A 22,202-nucleotide genomic window follows, 5' to 3' on the forward strand; every position below is an offset into this window, starting at 1 on the left:
TCCTCCGTCGCCCCCTGTAGTGCCATGTGACCTGTGCACCAGATCCTCCAGCATCTGCTGTGCGGACTGGAAGTCCTTAGTCCTATTCATTCCTATGTGAGTCTTAGGCTACCTACACACGGGTGAGTTTCTTGGCCCCGATATTGCACTTTTACAATGTGGGTTTTTATGTCAAAACCGCCTCCCATCTCTTCAGTAAAGTAGCGATCATCCAGCGCAGCTTTCAGACGTAACGGAGGATCCGAGGTACAGAGAAAGATAGGACATGCAGCAATTTTTTTTCCTGCGCATCGCTCATGTATAGAACACCATTCAAAAGAATGGGATTCATATTCGTGTGAGATTTGTGTGTTTCTCATTGCACAAATCTCACACGATTTTCTTGGCCGTGTGAAACCAGCCATACGGCTTACACAGAGAAGCGCATGCGCGAAAATTCTTGCCGCTACAGAGCATATTTGCGCATGAACAAGGCGGACGGCTTTCAGGGTCAGATTCCACTGTGGGACCCCACGTGCGAAATCCGACCCGGTCGTGTGCATTCGGCCTTATGCTGTGACATTTTCATGCCAATAGCACCGCCCTTCTTTAATTATTGGAGTGACATCAGCATCTGTATAAACCTGTATACAGAGGCTGCCAACACTCGGCAGTCAAAAAAAAGGTCAGCTTAAGTACTGTGCAAAACTTTTAGGCAGGTGTGGAAATAATGCTGCAAAGTAAGAACGCTTTCATTAATAGAAATGTTAATAGGTTATTTTTATCAATTAACAAAATGTAAAGTGACTGAACAAAAGAGAAATGCAAACCAAATCAATATTTGGTGTGACCACCCCTTGCCTTCAAAACAGCATCAATTCTTTTAGGTACACTTGCACACAGTTTTTGATGGAACTCAGCAGGGAGGTTGTTTCAAACATCTTGGAGAACTAACAGCGGATCATCTGTGGATGTAGCTTGCTCAAATACTTCTGTCTCTCCATGTTATCCCAGACAGACTGGATGATGTTGAGATCACGGCTCTGTGGGATCATATCATCACTGCTGCACTATTTGTTCATTAAAAAAAAACTAAAAAACTAAGCCCAGCTTAACACGGGCGTAAGCACAATTGCGCATGCCTCAACACAAAGCATTTGCGCACTGATCAACACTTTTTTGCATGCGTATTGGCATACAATACTGTACTTTTTCTGCCCGCAGGGTATGTTCCTTTGCACACGGCAAACAAATGCACCAATTGAAATGGCTAATTGTTCTAGTTGTGTTCTTTTTCCAGCGCAATTAAGCAGCGTTTCACACATCTCTTTGCGTGTTGCACACATTTTCTCCACAACTTCTATAGGGATCTTTGATGCGCAAATACACAGAAAGAAAGAGAATGGTCAATTTTTTTTAAGCGTGACTGAAATCCATGTGCAAAATACGGAAATGTGAATAACCCATTGAAATCAATGGGTTCTATTCTCTGCATACTGTGTGCGTATATGAGGGGCTGCTGATAAGTCTGGGGCTTTACCCAGAAAGAAATGAGATAGGATGATGAAACTTTCCATTTAGTCCACATACTCTCCACTGATGTCAACACACTTCTTACATCGGTATTCCAAGTTCTGTAAGCCTTGCAGAAAGAAGGATTTCGGTTGTGCCTCAAACCAGTCATCCGTAGCAGCCATGGCATCAGAAATGGTGTGAAATTCGGTACCCTTGTGGTGTTTCTTCAGGTTTGGAAACAGATGATAGTCAGAGGGAGCTAGATCTGGTGAATAGGGTGGGTGGTCAACCAGCTAGAAGCCTAGCTCCACCAGTTTTGCCATGGTCGCTTGTGCAGTGTGAGCGGGGCATTGTCTTGCAGGAACAAGATTTCTTTGGACAGCTTGCCGCGCCTTTTGGCCTTCAGAGCTGCCTTCACTTGGTCCAAAAGTTCAATGTAATACCTTGCACTGATGGTGGAACCATTTTGAAGGTAGTCCACTAGCAGCACGCCCTCCTTTTTCCAGAACACAGACGCCATCACCTAAGTGAATTTTTGCACCCTGAACTTCTTTGGGCGAGGAGAACCACTGTGCCTCAACTCTTTTGACTGTTCCTTTGTTTCAGGGTCATACAAATAAACCCAGGTCTCATCTATAGTGACCAAGTCGATCCAGGAAGTTCTTATCAGTCCGGAAACGCTGACAAATGGATCGGGAAGTTTTCACTCGCATGCATTTCTGATCTGTTGTCAAACATTTGGGGACCCACTTTGCAGATAGCTTCTTCATGTTCAAATGTTCATGGATAATGACACAAACACGTTCACCAGAAATCCCCATGAGGTCTGCTATTCCTTTAGCTGAAATTGGCCGATTCTCCAGTATGAGGTTGTGCGCAGCACCGACGATGTCCAGAACAACAACCTCTCTCGGTCGTCCAGGACGTTCCTCATCATTGGTGCTGAAGTGGCCCATTTTAAATTTGGCAACCCAGTTCTTAACTGTAGAATATGAAGGGCATTGATCCCCCAATGTCTGCGACATATCACCATTTATATCCTTCGCGGACTTTCCTTGCAGAAACAAGACTTTTATCACTCCTCTGCTCTCATTTGCGGTGAATATCGCCTTAGACTCCGCCATTTTGTTTTCTCGCGTGCCTAGATCACTCTTGCCATAAGCTACAAACACAACATTTTTAAAAACATATATTAGACACATAAGGCTTTCATGTGATGTAACATTCGTTACCATAGAAACAAAAGAGAACACAAAGCCAAAGACTTATCAGCAGCCCCTCGTAAACACGCCCGTGTGAAGCCGGCCCTGATGGAATGGAAATAAGCTGAAAGCTTTCCATTTGCCTTCTGTTTTTTCTTAACCCATTCAATGGAAGAAAAAAAAACGGATGTTTATTTTAATTTTAATTCTGTTTCTCTGCTTCAAAACGGAATAGAGAGGGAATTATAACTGACAGCCTTAACTAAAGTCAATGCAGCCTAAGACTTCTGCACAGTACTGTAGATCTATATAAAACATTAATGTTACATATAATATTTTGATCACACATCACAAAACCATTAGGGACCTTGTTATAGGTGTACAATATCACACAGAAGTATAATAGAGCTTACAAGTTATTGGAAAAGATAGATATCATCCTTACAAATGTAACTGTATAGCAGAGTAAAAACAAATCCTAGTTATATAATAAAACCGACTAAGTGGTATGTCTCCTAGCTGTAAGATTAGCAATACTTCCAGCAATTCATCATGCAAAGTAAAGTGTGAATCAGTGCAAACATTATTTCTACCACTAGGTGGTGTTTAGAGTATTGAATGAGTCTATGTGTTACAACAGCACTCCGTGTGGTCTTCTTGATATTGCAAGTGCATTATTTACCATGATGTTTGAACTAGAAACAGTAATAGCATGAAGTGTTAAATGACAGATTAATAACAATTTGTCAGGAAGATGGTTTTGGTGCAGATCAATGGCATCTCCTTCCAGTAACCTTGGGTAAATACTTGCTTCCATTTTCTGCTTTCGTCTACTGCAGCTTTATCCTGAAACATTCCTGTGATGTCAATGAGAGCCGCATCCCATTATAACTTTCTAGGTCAAATTTAATTAACAAATAGGAGTCTTCCTAAATTAGCTTGTTGCACCTTATCTGACATGACGGCTAAGGCCACCTGTACATGACCGGGTTGGATTCCGCATGTGGGATCTCGCAGCCGAATCCAACCCGGTGCCTGGCCGGTGACCCCTGCGATGACGCTGATCCCGCAGCCTTTCCACAATGATGATCACAGAGTGGGACGGATGACTTCCATTGACTCCAGCTTTTCCAATGTTAATTGCGGAAGGGCCACGGATCAGATGGCTTCCATTGACTTCAATGGAAGCCGTTCGCATGGAATGCATGCAAAAATAGAGCATGCTGTGATTTTTTTTCCCCTGCCAGCTGAAAATCGCAATTGATTTCCGCCCGTGGGCAGGAAAAAGCATTTTTTCATAGTACGCTATGGCAGGTATTTGCTGCGGAATCCAGAGGCGGACGCCGGCTCTTGATTCCGCAAAGCAAATCCGCCCATGTGCTTATTAGGGCTTATTCGCATGAGTGTATATGCTGGCGTTTTCACGGCCAGCCGATATACACTTCCATCTAAGCAGTCCCCCCTTCCCTCCCACTCACTGGCTCTCTGCCTCTCTCCTCCACTACTGTGTTTGCAATGGGAGGGTGCGGGGGTGGAGCTAAGCTCCGCTCTGTCCCACCCACTCCCATTGCTGGCTATGTACAAGGGCGGGAGCTTAGATCCGCCCCCATCTCGCCCACTCCAATTGCAAACTGCTCGGAGGGGAGGAAAAGGAGAGAAGCAGAGAGTTGGTGAGTGGGAGGGACAGCGTATATCGTCCGGGTGTGAAAACCCCGCCGATATACGCACGTCTGAATAAGCCCTTACACAGTTGAAGCATTCTTTCTACAATTGCATTCAGGTATTGTTCAGACATTTCTTCCCAACATTGTTGCAGAAGTTCCCACAAATGTGCTGCACTTGTAGGTTGCTTTGCTGTCACCCTTCTGCCCAATTCATCCCAAACAAGCTCAATGGGGTTTAAGCCTGGAGACTGGGCAGGCCATTCCATTCTTTGAAGCTGGCTTCTTCTTGTCTTCTAAAAGGGAATGTGTCACCAGAAAGGGATATAAATCACATTATGTTAAACATATTTCTTAAGACTTTTTGCTGATTTTGTTTTTAACTTGGTCACAATCTGTTTAAAAAAATCCTAAAATCCTACAGTTTTTACACTGACTACAGAGCCTAATACTAGTCTGTCACTTCCTGATCTCTAGAGAAAACGTTGCAGGAGTCGTCTCATTGAATAGCTGTGATTGGTGCATTGAGTGCTGGCTCTCATTGGCCAAGCGCGGCGCTCGAGAGCCAATGAGAGCAATCTCTTGCTGGAGGCGGGGTTTTCAACCCTGTTACCAGCAAGACATGCTCTGTCGGAGGCTGACAACTGCGTGGAAGCGTGCAGGAACAGCAGAAAGCAGAAGGAGGGACCCAGGCGGCGCCCGCTAGGTGAGTATTGTTTTTTTCACATAGAGCTTATTTTTGGGGTAGGGCTTATATTTAAGTCGCATTCCACCCTGAAAATCACAGTAGGGCTTATGTTTGGGGTAGGTCTTATATTTCAAGCCACCACCACCACCACCTCCCCTATTCCACCCTGAAAATCAGGGTAGGTCTTACTGTCGGGGAAACGCGGTTTATGTAGATAACAGAGGATCCACCATTCACAATAGGTGATGAGCTGTGACGCTAGCCTTTTCCTGACAATTTCCAGAATAAATTCTAGGGTTACATGGCAACATGTGTCACGTGGCATCAATGTCTATAAAAGTTGTGCAATTTGTCTGCAACTTTCTGTTGCAGGAATGTTTCAGAACTGCAGTTCGGCTGTTAAAAAAACAGCCAAATTGTAGGAAAGTCACAGTCGCATGCTACGTACATTGATGTCTAGTGGAAAAAGTCATAAGCAATTTGCAGCCTCTGACCAAAATCCAACAAAGTTGGATTTCTGCAAATGTTGTATCAGTCACAACACGACACCATGAACAGCCATTAGTCAGACGTGATGTTGCATGTGACATGTCGCCATGTAGCCCCATCCTTCAGATAAAAGCTACTCATCTCTTCAACCCCTCACCGATCTAGCACAGATGCATTGGCATTCTCTGCAAGCTGCTGTCATGTGATCACTGCAGCCAATCAGTGGTCACATGCCGTACATGACATTACCGCCCAGCAGCATATTAATTTAGTAAATTCCGTGCTTCACATTAATTGTAAGTAATCCTGTGTCCCCAGCAGGAACTCTTAGCACCTCATTTTAATCCCATACTCCTCACTTTAATCTTCGATGTCGTTCGGCTCAGACCTTTACTTGATGACAAAACCACATAACTAGACCTTACCTAAAACTAGTTGAGTGCTCTTGGCTTAAGTTTGTTCTTATTATCTGGGGCAGTAACACTATAAACACTCCATGGATGTCCATAAATTGTATTTTCATAAATTGCACACAATGTATTTTTGTATTATTTACTATGCACTTTAATAGCCGAGATTTTACATTTGCTGTTTGAAGACCATTACAATAAAAAATGACCCTGGGAATTCTGTTTTTGTGTCTCCTTAATGTATAATTCCACATATCTACTATAAATCATATTTTTTCATACAAAACTTAAAGGGGTTTTTAAGTAGGATGATTTTTTTTTAAATGGGTCCAAATGTGTTAAAACAATAAAAGTGTCCGTACTCATCTATTTGTTCCCTGTGTCGATCCAGCGCTACAGTTCCTGCGGTCCTCCCTGTCTTTGTTTTGGAGCAGCTATCACCAAACTACCGCAACCAATTAGGGCGCACAACTAAGACCAGGAGGACCTCATGGCTGCAGCATCGGATCGACAGGGGAACAAATGGGTGAGTACTAGAGATGAGCGAACGCGTTCGTCCGAGCTTGATATTCGTGCGAATATTAGGGTGTTCGGGATGTTCGTTATTCGTGACGAACACCATGCGGTGTTCTGGTTACTTTCACTTCCTTCCCTGAGACGTTAGCGCGCTTTTCTGGCCAATTGAAAGACAGGGAAGGCATTACAACTTCCCCCTGCAACGTTTAAGCCCTATACCACCCCCCTGCTGTGAGTGGCTGGCGAGATCAGGTGTTCGCCTAATATAAAAGTCGGCCCCTCCCGCGGCTCGCCTCAGATGCGGTGTGAGTTAGATGAGGGACAGTGCTGTTTATACCGGAGCTGCTGTAGGGAAAGAATTGGTAGTTAGTGTAGGCTTCAAGACCCCCCAAAGGTCCTTATTAGGGCCACTGATAGCTGTGTGTTGGCTGCTGTTAGCAGTGGGATTTTTTTTTTTTTCTCAAAATCGCCTCTGCAGACCGTTGCACCTGGCATTAGGGACAGAAGTGCTGCATAGGCAGGGAGAGTGTTAGGAGTGAGTGTAGCCTTCAAGAACCTCAACGGTCCTTTCTAGGGCCATATTTATCCGTGTGCAGTACTGTCCAGGCTGCTGTTGGCTGTGCTGCATTTTTTTTGGGCTTCTCAAAATCGCCTCTGCAGAGCATTGCACCCTCCATTGATACTGCAGGGAAAGAATTGTATAGGCAGGGCCACAACACAGTTATTATTCATAGAATATACGCAGTGCTGCCTGTTGGTGGGAAAAAACTGAAAAGAAATCTATTTGTCCAGCCTGTGTCCGTCCTTACGCCTGTGGAGACGTGTGAGCTGCGTGAAAAACATTGCTAAATCATACGCAGCCAGCTACGCTTTACTGCTGGGTTCGCCATTTGCTTTCCTTAATTGGGGAAAAAAATACCTGCTCTCCAAGAGTTATAATAACTCTGCTACCCTCACGTTCTGTGACACATAAGCAGGGACACAGCGCAGTTATTAAACTTCGCAGGTTCATTGAATATACGCAGTGCTGCCTGTTGGTGGGAAAAAACTGAAAAGAAATCTATTTGTCCAGCCTGTGTCCGTCCTTACGCCTGTGGAGACGTGTGAGCTGCGTGAAAAACATTGCTAAATCATACGCAGCCAGCTACGCTTTACTGCTGGGTTCGCCATTTGCTTTCCTTAATTGGGGAAAAAAATACCTGCTCTCCAAGAGTTATAATAACTCTGCTACCCTCACGTTCTGTGACACATAAGCAGGGACACAGCGCAGTTATTAAACTTCGCAGGTTCATTGAATATACGCAGTGCTGCCTGTTGGTGGGAAAAAACTGAAAAGAAATCTATTTGTCCAGCCTGTGTCCGTCCTTACGCCTGTGGAGACGTGTGAGCTGCGTGAAAAACATTGCTAAATCATACGCAGCCAGCTACGCTTTACTGCTGGGTTCGCCATTTGCTTTCCTTAATTGGGAAAAAAAATACCTGCTCTGCCACAGTTAATAACTCTGCTACCCTCACGTTCTGTGACACATAAGCAGGGACACAGCACAGTTATTAAACTTAGATAATTCATTCACTAGAGGCAGTGGGGCCTTTCGTTTTCCAAAAAGGGCAAAAATTATATTTGGCCTGCAGTCTTGCGCCAATTTATTTCCTGCCTGGGAAATCTAATCACTGGTAATACAGCATGCTGAGGGGTAGGGGTAAGCCTAGAGGACGTGGACGTGGACGTGGCCGAGGACGCGGAGGGCCAAGTCAGGGTGTGGGCACAGGCCAAGCTCCTGATCCAGGTGTGTCGCAGCCGACTGCTGCGCGATTAGGAGAGAGGCACGTTTCTGGCGTCCCCACATTCATCGCCCAATTAATGGGTCCACGCGGGAGACGGTTATTAGAAAATGAGCAGTGTGAGCAGGTCCTGTCCTGGATGGCAGAAAGTGCTTCGAGCAACCTATCGTCTACCCGCAGTTCTGCGCCGTCCACTGCTGCCAATCCGAATCCTCTGTCTGCTGCTCCTCCTTCCTCCCAGCCTCCTCACTCCACTACAATAACACCTGCTCAGGAGCGGGAGCACTCCCAGGAACTGTTCTCGGGCCCCTGCTTAGATTGGGCAGCAGCGGTTCCTCTCCCACCAGAGGAGTTTATCGTCACTGATGCCCAACCATTCGAAAGTTCCCGGGGTCCGGGGGAAGAGGCTGGGGACTTCCGCCAACTGTCTCAACAACTTTCTGTGGGTGAGGAGGACGATGACGATCAGACACAGTTGTCTTGCAGTGAGGTAGTAGTAAGGGCAGTAAGTCCCAGGGAGCAGCGCACAGAGGATTCGGAGGAAGAGCAGCAGGACGATGAGGTGACTGACCCCACCTGGTGTGCAACGCTTACTCAGGAGGACAGGTCTTCAGAGGGGGAGTCAAGGGCATCAGCAGGGCAGGTTGCAAGAGGCAGTGCAGTGGCCAGGGGTAGAGGCAGGGCCAGACCGAATAATCCACCAAGTGTTTCCCAAAGCGCCCCCTCGCGCCATGCCACCCTGCGGAGGCCGAGGTGCTCTAAGGTCTGGCAGTTTTTCACAGAGACGCCTGACGACCGACGAACAGTGGTGTGCAACCTTTGTCGCGCAAAGCTCAGCCGGGGAGCCAACACCAACAGCCTCACCACCACCAGCATGCGCAGACATATGATGGCCAAGCACCCCACAAGGTGGGACGAAGGCCGTTCACCGCCTCCGGTTTGCACCCCTGCCTCTCCCCCTGTGCCCCAACCTGCCACTGAGATGCAACCCCCCTCTCAGGACACAGGCACTACCGCCTCATGGCCTGCACCCACACCCTCATCTCCGCTGTCCTCGGCCCCATCCAGCAGTGTAGTTCAGCGCACCGTTCAGCCGTCGCTTGCGCAAGTGTTCGAGCGCAAGCGCAAGTACGCCGCCACGCACCCGCACGCTCAAACGTTAACCGTCCGCATCGCAAAATTCATCAGCCTTGAGATGCTGCCGTATAGGGTTGTGGAAACGGAGTCCTTCAAAAGTATCATGGAGGCGGCGGCCCCGCGCTACTCAGTTCCCAGTCGCCACTACTTTTCCCGATGTGCCGTCCCAGCCCTGCACGACCACGTCTCCCGCAACATTGTGCGCGCCCTCACCAACGCGGTTACTGCCACGGTCCACTTAACTACGGACACGTGGACAAGCACAGGCGGGCAGGGCCACTACATCTCCCTGACGGCACATTGGGTGAATTTAGTGGAGGCTGGGACAGAGTCAGAGCCTGGGACCGCTCACGTCCTACCCACCCCCAGAATTGCGGGCCCCAGCTCGGTGCTGGTATCTGCGGAGGTCTATGCTTCCTCCACTAAAGCACCCTCCTCCTCCTCCTCCTCCTCTGTCTCACAATCAAGATGTGTTAGCAGCAGCATGTCGCCAGCAGTCGGTGTCGCGCGGTGTGGCAGCACAGCGGTGGGCAAGCGTCAGCAGGCCGTGCTGAAACTACTCAGCTTAGGCGATAAGAGGCACACGGCCCACGAACTGCTGCAGGGTCTGACACAGCAGACGGACCGCTGGCTTGCGCCGCTGAGCCTCCAACCGGGCATGGTCGTGTGTGACAACGGCCGTAACCTGGTGGCGGCTCTGCAGCTCGGCAGCCTCACGCACGTGCCATGCCTGGCCCACGTATTTAATTTGGTGGTTCAGCGCTTTCTGAAAAGCTACCCACGCTTGTCAGACCTGCTCGTAAAGGCGCGCCGGCTCTGCGCACATTTCCGCAAGTCCCACACGGACGCTGCCACCCTGCGCACCCTGCAACATCACTTTAAGCTGCCAGTGCACCGACTGCTGTGCGACGTGCCCACACGGTGGAACTCTACGCTCCACATGTTGGCCAGGCTCTATGAACAGCGTAGAGCTATAGTCGAATACCAACTCCAACATGGGCGGCGCAGTGGGAGTCAGCCTCCTCAATTCCTTTCAGAAGAGTGGGCCTGGTTGGCAGACATCTGCCATGTCCTTGGTAATTTTGAGGAGTCTACCCAGGTGGTGAGCGGCGATGCTACAATCATTAGCGTCACCATTCCTCTGCTATGCATCTTGAGAAATTCCCTGCAAACCATAAAGGCAGCTGCTTTGCGCTCGGAAACGGGGGCGGGGGAAGACAGTATGCCGCTGGATAGTCAGGGCACCCTCCTGTCTATTTCTCAGCGCGTACAGGAGGAGGAGGAGGAGCATGAGGAGGATGAGGAGGAGGGGGAAGAGACAGCTTGGCCCGCTGCTGACGGTACACCGGCTGATTGCCTGTCATCCTTTCAGCGTGTATGGCCTGAGGAGGAGGAGGAGGAGGAGGAGGAGGATCCTGAAAGTGATCTTCCTAGTGAAGACAGCCATGTGTTGCGTACAGGTACCCTGGCACACATGGCTGACTTCATGTTAGGATGCCTTTCTCGTGACCCTCGCGTTGCACGCATTCTGGCCACTACGGATTACTGGGTGTACACACTGCTCGATCCACGGTATAAGGAGAACCTGCCCACTCTGATTCCCGAAGAGGAAAGGGGTTCGAGAGTGTTGCTATACCACAGGACCCTTGCGGACAAGCTGATGGTAAAATTCCCAGCCGACAGCGCTAGTGGCAGAAGGCGCAGTTCCGAGGGCCATGTTGCAGGGGATGTGCGTAGATCGAGCAGCATGTACATCCCAGGCAGTGCAACAGTCTTTAAGGGCCTGGCCAGCTTTATGGCTCCCCACCAAGACTGTGTCACCGCTCCCCAGTCACGGCTGAGTCGGCGGGAGCACTGCAAAAGGATGGTGAGGGAGTACGTAGCGGATCGCACGACCATCCTTGGTGACGCCTCTGCCCCCTACAACTACTGGGTGTCGAAGCTGGACACGTGGCCTGAACTAGCCCTGTATGCCCTTGAGGTGCTTGCTTGTCCTGCGGCTAGCGTCTTGTCGGAGAGGGTGTTTAGTGCGGCTGGGGGAATCATCACCGATAAGCGTAGCCGCTTGTCAACCGACAGTGCCGACAGGCTAACACTCATCAAGATGAACAAAGGCTGGATTTCCCCAGACTTCTGTTCTCCACCAGCGGACAGCAGCGATACGTAAGCAATACGTAGGCTGCACCCGCGGATGGAAGCTACGTTCTCTCTCACCATCCAAAACGGGGACATTTCTGCTTCATCAATCTGTGTCTAATATTCCTCCTCCTCCTCCTCCTGCTCCTCCTCCTGAAACCTCACGTAATCACGCTGAACGGGCAATTTTTCTTAGGGCCACAAGGCTCACTCAAATAATTTTTCAGAACAATTTTTATAAGTTTCAATTAGCTTAAAAGCGTTGGAACTTTAACTTGAACCAATTTTTCGTTACACTGGGCTGCCTCCAGGCCTAGTTACCACTTAAGCCACATTAACCAAAGCGATTCACCTGCCATCTTGGTTGGGCATGGCCAATTTTTACTGAGGTACATTAGTACTGTTGGTACACCAATTTTTTGGGGCCCTCACCTACAGTGTAATCATAGTAATTTCTATGTTCTTCGCCTGCACTCATGGTACAGAAAGGTGTGTGGGGTTGGCCTACAGTTTAGCTACATAAATGTCACTTGTGCCTTGGCTATACTAAGGCTACTGAAATGGAACGAAGACTGCGCTCCCGCTATACTGCTGCTTCAGAATTGTTACTGGGGCCTGTCTTGAGTGCTACTATTGCTTACATGGAACGAAGACTGCGCTCCCGCTATACTGCTGCTTCAGAATTGTTACTGGGGCCTGTCTTGAGTGCTACTATTGCTTACATGGAACGAAGACTGCGCTCCCGCTATACTGCTGCTTCAGAATTGTTACTGGGGCCGGTCTTGAGTGCTACTATTGCTGACATGGAACGAAGACTGCGCTCCCGCTATACTGCTGCTTCAGAATTGTTACTGGGGCCTGTCTTGAGTGCTACTATTGCTTACATGGAACGAAGACTGCGCTCCCGCTATACTGCTGCTTCAGAATTGTTACTGGGGCCTGTCTTGAGTGCTACTATTGCTTACATGGAACGGACACGTGGAGAGGACACGTAGTGCCTCAAAAACATCCCCCTCCTCCTCCAACAGGGAAAACATTGTTGGCAAATGCCTTTGCATTGGTTCGTCTGGCGGCAGTCCAAGAATTTCACCTTTACCGACACTACTAGAGAGCCCCCCCACCATCCCCACGCCACGGCCCACTTAATCCTGGCCACATTCCGAAAACCAACAAAATACAACCGTGGTACTAGGTCCGCAGTCACCACCACATTACCACCAACGCGGTTACTGTTAAGGTGCATATAACCACGGACACGTGGAGAGGACACGTAGTGCCTCAAAAACATCCCCCTCCTCCTCCAACAGGGAAAACATTCTTGGCAAATGTCTTTGCATTGGTTCGTCTGGTGGCAGTCCAAGAATTTCACCTTTACCGACACAACGAGAGCCCCCACACCATCCCCCCGCCACGGCCCACTTAATCCTGGCCGCATTCCGAAAACCAACAAAATACAACCGTGGTACTAGGTCCGCAGTCACCACCACATTACCACCAACGCGGTTACTGTTAAGGTGCATATAACCAGTCTGACTGGGGCATGCAGACACCTTGACAGAATGAATAGTGTGTGGCACATAGGTTCCCCATTGCTATGCCCACGTGTGCAGCTCCTGATGGCGGTGGCACAGGATTGTATTTCTCATTGCTTCTGTACAGCATTGTGGGCTATCGCCCCGCCCCTATTAAAGAGGGTCGCTACCTAGCCGTGCCAACCCTGTGCAGTGTGTGCCTGCGGTCCCTCGTCGTGGCAGACGCACTTCTAAATAGACGTGAGGGTGGTGTGGCATGAGGGCAGCTGAAGGCTGCGCAGGGACAGTTTGGTGTGCGCTGTGGGGGGGAGGGGGTGCGGTTGGGCAGCATGTAACTCAGGAGAAGTGGCAGTGGAGTGTCATGCAGGCAGTGATTGTGCTTTGTTGGAGGTAGTGTGGTGCTTAGCAAAGGTATGCCATGCTAATGAGCGCTTTTCAGAAGTAAAAGTTGTTGGGAGGGGGGGGGGGCCCACTCTTGCCGCTATTGTGGCTTAATAGTGGGACCTGTGAACTTAGGATGCAGCCCAACATGTAGCCCCTCGCCTGCCCTATCCGTCACTGTGTCATTCCCATCACTTTCCTGAATTGCCCAGATTTTCACACATGAAAACCTTAGCGAGCATCGGCGAAATACAAAAATGTTCCGGTCGCCCATTGACTTCAATGGGGTTCGTTGTTCGAAACGAACCCTCGAGCATCACGGGAAGTTCGTTACGAATAACGAACACCCGAACATTTTGGTGTTCGCTCATCTCTAGTGAGTACCGCTGGTTTTATTATTTTAACACATTTAGATTCTGTTTCTTTCCATGGACAGAGCTGAATGTGGCGCCCTGACCAGGAGAGACGCTGGGCATGCAATAGCAATGCGGCAATTCCAGTGATTTCAATCGGACTGAGGCTGGCACCCCTCCTTCTCCTCGACCACTGATGACAACATCAGGCCAGACAATCAACTGATGGACAGGGATCCAGAGCGGCAGACCCCTGCCCATCAACTACTGATGGCCTATCCAGAGGATAGGTCAGAAGTTGCAAAAAGGGCAGACAATCCTTGAAGGCTGGGTCCGCACGAGGGCTGATTTGCAGCAGAAAGCAAGCCCCCAAAACCGCACCATTGTGTACGGATTTGGAAGCCGGTTTTATCGCTATTTCTGTGCAGAATTCACCACCTCATTGTGAATAGGGAAGAGAATTCCGCACCAGAAACGGCATTAAAATAGACATGCTCTGCAATTGAATTCCGCACCACATATTAAATGAATGTACAGGTTTTGTGCAGCTTATTTCTGCAGCTTGTGGGCGAGATTTTCAAAATCTCATCCACTTTGCTGCTACTGTAAATGCTGCAGACTTTCTGTGCGGAGAGTTTTTCTGGACCCCCCCATAAGGTTGAAATCACATGCCGTTTTTGAAACAGTTTTTGTTGATGTTTTTTTGAGCCAAACAGAAGTGGATCCAAAAAGAACAAGTGGTCAAGTGGTAGGCTACATGCACACGGGCAAGGATCTATGGCGCAGAGTTCTAATACCAAGAAAAGCCGCCTTCAGGCACAACTACGCTCCATACTGATAGCATAGTTGCACCCACAGCCTCTGAAACTGCCCTAAGGGCTTCTTATGTGCAATTGTGCATGCTTCAGTACAGCATTTAACCTGTTCACAACACAAAATATGAACACGGCCTAATGCGTACTGGGGGAGCCCGACTGTGCCCGGACATCTGCTTTGGAGGAGAGAGAAGTACCTTAGCCTTTGTTCCCATGGTAGATACGGGCTGTCAGTGATATCTGCTCCCAGGATAGTACACATGCATACTTGGGTGATCAAAGTCTAGAGGATTATAGGGGGGTTGGAGCAAATACCTCTTCATGACTGCTATCTTATGTTTTGCATGTTAATTAGTGAATCACTATGGATAAGTATGGGCTGAATGATCGTTCGGCCGACAGTTATGCTATATGTATGGCTGGCTTAGTACTGTTTGATCAGTAGAAGTGTGCGGCTCAGTGCCCCTAAGTCTGATCCTTGTTGCTTAATATCTACAATGGTTTTTATTCACCATCGCTTGCAAAACAACTACCTAAATAAGACCAAATGACTGTTAGCACATCCTTCAGGGAATTAGTACAAATGCCTGTATACTTTGCAACATGCAGGGACTTGTTATGAAAGAAGGAAAGCAGATTTTACACCCCTTTCTTCTAGACATGACAGCCCCATAGATGACCGCAACATTTCAGGATGTCCTGAATATATTGTTGATCTGTCATTGTTGCTCATACCACTACTAGCTGTGACCGACTGTTGTATGCGATGGTCCCTCGAGCCATCACATCTCCTCTTCACTATGCTTTGCTCCATCAGCCTTAAGGACACTGCTCTCTCCTGGTTCTCTTCTTACCTCTCTGACCGCTCTTTTAGAGTCTCCTACGCTGGCTCTACCTAATTTCCGCATCCCCATGCTGTTGGGGTCCCCCAGGGCTCTTCTTTCAGTCGACCTTCCCCAACACCTCCATATCAGTATCTGGCATCATAATAACCCCCAAACAGCACGCCCGCTACCTTGAGGTCACACTGGATTCCGACGTCTCCTTTACCCCCCCCACATCCAATCCCTGGCCTGAACATGCCACCTGCACCTCAGGAATAGTGCTAAAATTCAGCCGTTCCTCACCACGGACACGCTAAAGACACTCTTCGCCCTCTTTACTGACTCAACTATTGCAACTCGCTGCTCATCGGCCTTCCCCGCACCAGACTCTCCTCTCTCCAATCCGTACTTAATGTGGCAGCCAGACTCATCTTCCTATGAAGCAGCTTCTCAGACACCTCTGCGCTATGCCAGTAGTTGCTCTGGCTGCCCATCCATTACAGAACTAAATTCAACCTCATCACCCTCACCCACAAAGCCCTCCATTGCGCCGCGCCACTGTACATCGCCTCCCTCCTGTACCCAGCCGACACACTCCAATCCCCTAACACACTCAGACTAAACGCCTCTCTAATGCAAACCTCACATGCCCGCCTCCAGGACCTCCGCAGAGCACCTCCAGTCCTGTAGAACACACAACCCCAAAACATTCGGACTATTCCCGACACAAGACTTCAGACGCGCCTTAAAACACATCTCTTTAAGGAAGCACACTAAATCTCCTGATCCAATCCCCCACCCACAACATGCCCCCTGCTTCTCCCTATGGCTCCCCACATTTTCAGCTTTGTCTGTCATACACGTCTTCTGCTCCTGTACTTCCTCTCCATCTGTTTCCAAAAAACTGACTATCACATGTAATTATCGTACTGCTTGTATTCCTCTGTGCCCCTTCACCTCCCATATCACCCCCACCCCACCTGCTTCCAAATAATTGTATACCATATGTAATTGTCATATTGTTTGAGTTCCCCCATGCTTGAAAGCGCTGCGGAATAAGTTGGCGCTATACAAATCAAGATTATTATCAAACCAGCAGCGGGCAATGTGCTGCTCAACAGCAAAAGGCAGGATTTAGGCGCTTACCCCAAGGTCTCCAGACACGAACACAACTGTCATTAGTGCCCAAACTAAACCTAGATTCGTCTCTGAAGACGGTTCCACTCCATAGCAGTCTTGTTTTGTCATTCATTCCACCACTGCAAATGTAGGTGATCGAGGGTATCAAAGAAAGTACACGTAATGGGCACATGAGACCAAATGTCCTTCAGCCCAGACAAACACAGGGACCTGTAATGATGCTGCCACTTGGTGTACAGCAAAACAGTTGGAGCTGCTCGTTCCTGTGCTTGTCGGACGATCCTCTCTACTGGTAGTTTGTTGAGGACATAATGAGCCTGGTCACCTTGTGTACGTGCCCTCATGCAATCACTGGTCCCAACAACTCCCAAGAGCTAGCTGGCTTGAAAAAGACTTAGATTAAGTCGAAACGTCGCCATTTTATGGAGCAATAAAACCCTTTTTTTTACAATCTCTACACCGTTGATGCTGCCGCCTCCTTGGATACCATAACAACTCCCAAGAGGTCAGAATTGCCCAGGTGGTGGACAATTCATCGATATGACCATCCATCTTCTTGCATTCCAATAATGCGCCCTTTTCAAACTCTGTTAACTGGGTAAAATCTCTTCAGTTGCATCGTAGACGCGTCTAGTCGTCAACAAATTCTACACAAGTGGATAAAGAGGTATCCCTAATTCTGTGAACCTACGGGAACATACATATGTGAAAGTGGTATCAACATCAGGTTTAAGTGTTCTACAAAGAAGTCATTGTTGCTGGCTGTATGGCTCTGTAGCCGCAACCCCCACTTACTCCGTCCCCATTCTTTTCCCATACCCACCTTCCTTTGCCCAAATGGGGTCTGTTTTAGGTGGGGCTACCAGCAATGTTTATGTGTCAAGTGGTATGGGAGAAAAAAATAGGCTCGCTCTCAGTGGGTGACACTGGACTTGATTGACAGGCTGAGGTCATCCACTGAGAGTGTTCGGTGGGGACTGATCACTTGACAGATTCCCAGCACCGGTAGCCGGACCTAAAAACAGCTTGTCTGGCCAAAGAAAGGTGATTAGGAAAAAAAAACAGGATAGAGTCAGCAAGGCCGTGCCTGCAATTTCATACAGCCGGCGATACTGACTCTACTCCCTGGTGTGAAGTGAACAAGCCAACAAAGATTTCTATGCCGGCTGAAACTGAGCGATAAACGAGAAGCGAAGGATTCTTATTCATTATTCAGTCGTTGGCTCATGTTTAGACTGAACGATTATCATTCACTTTATCATTATTACATTTCATGATTTAGGGAGATTGAAACTTTAGAAAAAAAAACTGTTTATGTGGCCCGGAGCTACAATAGCCGCGACTGATAGAAGCCAACATACCGGCAGGACATCTATGAGTCACTAGTAAACAATCATCTTCATTAGCTGTCCCTAGAGATCCGGACTTATATCTGCTCTTTGGCTTCGGCTTGTAATATGCCACCCAGATATAAATATAGGTTTGCCGGCACGGTGGAACATGTTGTCCTGATTTCAGTTCACTGTAATTTTATTAGCAAGAAGCAACTAGAACATTTCAGATACAACAACCAATGTCTGATTACAGTGTTTACTCAGTTCTCATATATGCAAACCGGATCCTTCTAGTCTCTGTACCTGTGCTTTTTCCAGCCCAATGTTAAAAGTCACTTACGATCAACTCATCTTATGGGTGAACATTTAGTTCTGTCCTATTTGTGTATTGTAAAATTTAGAGGGAATGTCACTGGCTGCACAAACACTAGTCACTCAGATGATTGAAGATTTGTAGACTCAACTACAGATACCATAGAGGCCAACTATACAGACCCTAGTAGAGAGAGACCCTCTTCATGTCATCTATTGTAGCAATGGCAGAAGGTCTCTTGTCCACATGGGCCAATATTCCTGCCGAAAAATTTTAAACATCTAGCGGAATCTATCCCATGAAAAATTGCTGAGATTCTGAAGGCCAAAGAAGGTCCAACGCTCTACTAGATGGCGGTCTCTAATAAAGTGTCCTTCGGTGTGATCACATACCTGTTCTACCCTAGAGATAGTGCAGTTACATATTGACATTTACTATAAACCATTGTTTTCCCCATAGCCGTGTAAGCTAGGCTGTGAAAAAAGTTGATAGGAGGATTGATGCGTTTGAGCTGTGGTGCTGGCGAAAGCTGCTGTGTATGCCCTGGATAGTGAGAGTAACAAACAGAGAAGTCCTGAATCGTATAAGACTTGATGTATCACTGCAGAGCAAGATGACCGGACTCAGGCTATTTTGGCCATGTAATGCAAGCAGAGTCGCTAGAAAAATCTATAATGCTTGGACAGATCAGTGGCAAAAGAAGACCCGTCCGCCAAAGAACACGATGGCCGATACTGTCAGAGCTAATACTGGCATGGATATCACACAACTGAAAGAAGCAGTGCAAAAACATGGAGGGAGGGAGCCTGTAGGGTCGCCGAGGGTTGTTAACGACTAAATGGCTAACAACAACATATACTAAGCGGCCTGATATGGAAAACAAAGATCAGATTGTTATTGACACAAGACTTGCTCTATTAGTTTCACGACGTTACATAAATCGTTTTCATGCACATTACAGACAGTTGGTTTCTGTTCGCCAACAAACAAGAACAATCGCATTAGGGAAGGTTAAGCCTCTACTGGGCCTTTGCTGACCAAAGCTTGTCATAAGGTCATGTTAAGTAAGAATGTTTTTACAAGAATTACTGTCCTACTGGAAGTGTAAGTGAAGACACAGAATTTGACCTTGCGTGCAGAAACTTTCTTCTTCCAAACCAAAACAGATTTCAGTTTTACACAACTGGTGAAAAATATATGAAGGCTGACGCATAGACTTGATGATTTACAGAAACAGTTTAAGGTCCCGGCACACGGGACAACTGTAGGGCGCACAAGCCCAACAGCCATCAAAAAGACCGCTATCCGACTACTTATACAGAAGAGATAGTCGTTAAGTGAAACGTGGCAGGGCAGGCCGGGATTGTCACGGCTGCCCGCCTCCATCCACAGGAAACAGGTGTCGCTAAAACATTGCGCAGCAACAGTTTACAATGGCCAATAGTCACTAAAAACCAAGTGACTTTAATGAGTGAGTGATTCCTCGCTCAGTACCCTGTTGGCGGACGCGAGTACACAAGACAACAATCTCCCGAGTTTACTGTTACCAACGAGACTTTAGGTTGTAATCTTCCCTGTGTTAAGTACGCTTAAGATAAAACATGTATGATCAGGAAATTTGGGGTATTTTTTTTAAATTTTCAGTATCACAATCTATAGTTTAAAAAAAACCCTAAAAAAATTTTAAAAAAAATTCTGCCATTTTCGCATTGACCTAAAAATAGTCTGACACTTCCTGTTCTGTAGAGATCACTTCTCAGCGGTCCTCTCATTATCCTTACAGACCGGACTACAATGACAGCTGACAGCTCTATATAGATAACACAGGATGACACTTCCGCAGTCATCCCCGTTGTTGCAGGCGGAAGTTTCAGAAATGTAATAGCTGCTTCCTCTCCCATTAACATCAATTGGAGTGAAGCCAACTAGGACACTTCCGCTGCCGTTTCCTATGAAGCACATCCGGTGGGGATCCTGAGCGCTAGGGGATTGACTATTCATGACCTATCCTGTGGATTAATCATCAATAGCAAATGCCTAGAAAACCTCTTTAACTAGAGCTCAAGCACGATGGCCGCCCCCGTAGTCATGTACAGACAGTAGAATTAAAAAAAAATCTACAAAGTGAAAATAAAAACAAATGAGAAAGATGAAAAATCCTTCACTATCTGACTTTCTTAAAAAATATTAATTCTCTTTAATAGGTCTAAGCCACACTAGCATTAAAATAGCCAATAGCATTTCAATGTTGTTGAGCCACTGGTCAGGTGATTCCACTTCCGTATCACCTTACCAGTGACTAGGTGCTCACTAGAGGCTGCCAGGGCCAGTTCTTGCGTGTGCTGACAGCGCCATATACTCTTGAGGCGAGGGGGAGTGATGTACCTACTAAAATAAGCTGCTGATACGTGAATTTTGATGCAGGTTTTCATACGGAAATGCTGTGAAATTTTCTGTAGTGGACATTCTGCAGCATCTCCGCCCTATGTGAAAACACCCCTCTAATATGAACCTCACATGCTCACCTACAGGACTTCACCAGAGCTGCACCAATCCTTTGGAACGCTCTACCCCAAGGCATCCAGACTATTCCCAATGCACAAAACTTCCGATGCGCCTTAAAAACGTACCTCTTCAGGGAGGCATACCAAAGCTCCTGACCTAGTCCCCCTTCAAACGAGAAATTGTTCAGTCTTTGGCTAATTTCACATGGGCGAACGCAATATAAACCCAATATCATGCTTGGGAACATATGATCTCCCTGCGGATGCCTCCAGCCCGGCCCCTAGCACACCACACAATGTTTTCCCTGACCCCTTTGAAAACAATAGGGAAGGCGTTCGGAGGGAACGCCCAGAGATAGGACATGCCACCATGTTTTCCCGCACCGCGATGTGATGTATGAAAAAAATCGCTCATGTATATGACCCCATATGGGGTTCATATTTGTGCAAGATTTGTGCAACTCGCAAATCTTGCACAATTTTCTCGTCCGTGTGAAAATGGCTTTTCACATTTGCTGTAAAAGTGAATGATAATGACTGAAGATTAGAGATGAGCGAGCACCAAAATGCTCGGGTGCTCGTTACTCGGGATGAACTTTTCGCGATGCTCAAGGGTTCGTTTCGAGTAACAAACCCCATTGAAGTCAATGGGCGACCCGAGCATTGCATTGCTTTCTGGACGCAGTGGTTGAAATCCCCGCCTCCAGAAACACACGTGCCTTCAGCCAATCACAGCCATTCAATGACATCATTGTCATTGGCTGTGATTGGCTGAAGGCACGTGTGTTTCTGGAGGCGGGGATTTAAAGCCCTTCGTAGAGAAAGCAATGCTCTGCCGGGAACCAGGAGGGAGCGACAGCCTGCAGCAGCGGCGCAGAACGCCAGGAGAAGTGAGTAATGATTTTTATTCTTTGCTCCACTGTATTCCCGGCGTATAAGGTGACAGTTGGGGGGTCGTCTTATACGCCCCGTCGCCTTATACGCCGGTATATATTTTTATTGTAACACATTTCTGGATGAATTGCAGGGAAGGGCTTATATATTTAAGCCCTTCCCGACAATTCATCCCGCGATCGCCGGCCCATTGCTTTCAGTGGAACCGGCTGTATTGCTGGCTCCATTGAATTCAATGGGCAAACATCGTTCTTCTCTGCCACAGCTGTTACAGCTGTGGAAGAGAAGAATGATTTGTCTTCTATATGTTCTCAATGGGGTCGGCGCTGCTGCCGCCGGCCCCATTGAGTGCATATAGAGAAGAGAACAGAAATCGCAGATCGCACATAGGTGCGATCTGCGATTTCTATGGCCTAAGAAGGACCGTTGGGGTTCTTGAAGCCTAAAATCACTCCTAACACTCTCCCTATAGCAGCTCCGGCATCAACAACACTTTCCCTGAACTATGTCAGAATGCATCTGTGGCGAGCCGCGGGAGGGGCCGATTTATATACTCGGGTGACACCTGATCTCGCCAGCCACTCACTGCAGGGGGGT

Source organism: Eleutherodactylus coqui, chromosome 1 (genome assembly GCF_035609145.1).
Source record: "Eleutherodactylus coqui strain aEleCoq1 chromosome 1, aEleCoq1.hap1, whole genome shotgun sequence".
Lineage (NCBI taxonomy): Eukaryota > Metazoa > Chordata > Amphibia > Anura > Eleutherodactylidae > Eleutherodactylus > Eleutherodactylus coqui.